A 2,278-nucleotide genomic window follows, 5' to 3' on the forward strand; every position below is an offset into this window, starting at 1 on the left:
AATAAAATAATTAATATCTAATAATTATTAATTATATATATAATATATAAAATAAATTAAGTTTATTAAAGTTAATTAGTATATATATTACTACTATAATAATATATATATACTTAACTAATATATATATATATATATATATATATATATATATATATATAAAGTAATTTTTAAAACATTTTTTTATAATATTTGAAGAATCGTACATTAATATTATATTTGTTAAATATTTATAAACATTATGGGATAGTATTTAGAAAATGTACATGGAATTAATATTACTGCAAATGTTAATTTAACATTTTCTTATTGGATATATTCTTCACACATTTATATGTAAATGTAAATTAAGTTGCAATAAGCAATCATATAATAAATTAATTTTAAAAGTATTTTATCAATTTCTATAATATATTATTTTGAAAATAGATCAATTTAGTCAATTATCTGTCTGTTATTATCTTATTTAAAAACAAATTATTAATAGAATGATATGTTGTAAAGGCAGCAATAATTATGTAATTATTTATATAATATAATATATGTAATTAATTTTGGAGTTAAAGTTTATATGAAGACATTTATTAAACTATAATGAAAACTCATTAGGGTACTTTCTTGGAGAACTCCTGATGCAGAGAGAGATCGGGAACAGCAAAACCTCTAGCACTACCTCGCGCCGATTCACGGCAATGCGGTACTCCTATCTATGTTTAATAGACTGCATAGGCGGCGGTTGCTCGTGACTGCGACTTCCGTAAATCCTAAAAAGAGCAAAATGAGATAAAACTATTTGCTAGTTTACTTATATCAGGTTACAAAAAATGTTTACGTTATTTTATTAGAATTTAAGCGAACGGAATAACGTAATATTTTTCACTGACAAAACATTTATTAAAGTATTAAAAAATTATAACTAAATTATACAGCGGAAAAGATAATAAAATTTGCAACAAAACTTTTACTTTAAAACATAAATAAAAAAAAGCATACAGCCACATACGCAAGATGTTTTTTGTAAAAATTATATATTTAAAATTAAAAAACGTCAAGTCTTGATTATCATCAGTACAAATAAAAGAATGCGAGATATTAAATAATAAAAACATCAATTGATGTCGAAGTGAAAATCAAATCCGAAAATTATTCTGTTTCCTCAATCTTTTTGACATATGAGATTAAAACTTATTTCTTGATCGCTGTATGTTAAACACGGAATTACAGATTCTGACAAAATAAATTTATATAAATTATTATCTTTAATTCAATTTATTAAATGAATTAATTATAAAAACTTATCCATATTTCTACAACAATCAATTCACTATTATAATGCGATGTTATTTGATATGAAGAATCTTCACAAAGTCGGAAGAATTTTCTGATGGTAGAATAATTCTGCCTAGCTGCCCCCCCTCCACTTAACTAAATCTTAATGAAAAAATTATGTAATAATGCACTATTTATGCATTATTCGCAAACAAAAAATTTTGCGCTCATTCCATTTAACTAAAAAAAAAAAAATTTTTGTGGGGAGCTGAGTAGGCAGTCAGTCCTCCCACTCGTTAAAAACAATCGATTTGGAAAAATTTTTAAATACACAGAATTTATGCGCTATTATTTCCAAGTATTTTCGATTTTTGCAACCCTTAAGGTTTCCCTCTTGGAGCGAACAGTCATATTCACTCCTAAGTCTGTTAAAATTGCAGCGCAAAAATCGAAAATGCTTGGAAATAGTAGCGCATAAATTCTGTGTATTTAATTTTCCAAATCGATTGTTTTTAACGGAGGATCTGACTGTCTACTCAGCCTTCCCACGAAAAATTTTTTTTTTATTTAAATGGAATGAGCGCAAAAATTTTTGTTTGCAGATATGAATAACGCATAAATTGCGCATTGTTACATAATTTTTTCATTAAGATTTGATTAAGTAGGGGGGAGGGGGATAGCTAGGCAAACGTGTAAGAATATTATGTAAGAAAGTTTATTTAATTTACATCAGTAACATTGTCAGCATTCCGAGACAGTATTTATATATTTTGAGGGAAAGGAAAAGAAAAATGGAGAGAATGATATATTAGTAAAGAAGGAATTATTTTTTAATTATAGATATAAAAATATTTGGAAAACGTAATGTATCACTTTGCCTATTAATCTTAAATCTTGTTCTTTATATGTATTATCTCTGATACCATTCTCTTATAGTATGATATTTTTGAATCTAGAATTTTTGTATTATCCCAATCAATTTTGTCATCGTGTTATAGTTGATGCTGGG

This window comes from Atta cephalotes, assembly GCF_000143395.1.
Source record: "Atta cephalotes unplaced genomic scaffold scaffold00067, whole genome shotgun sequence".
Classification (NCBI taxonomy): Eukaryota; Metazoa; Arthropoda; class Insecta; order Hymenoptera; family Formicidae; genus Atta; species Atta cephalotes.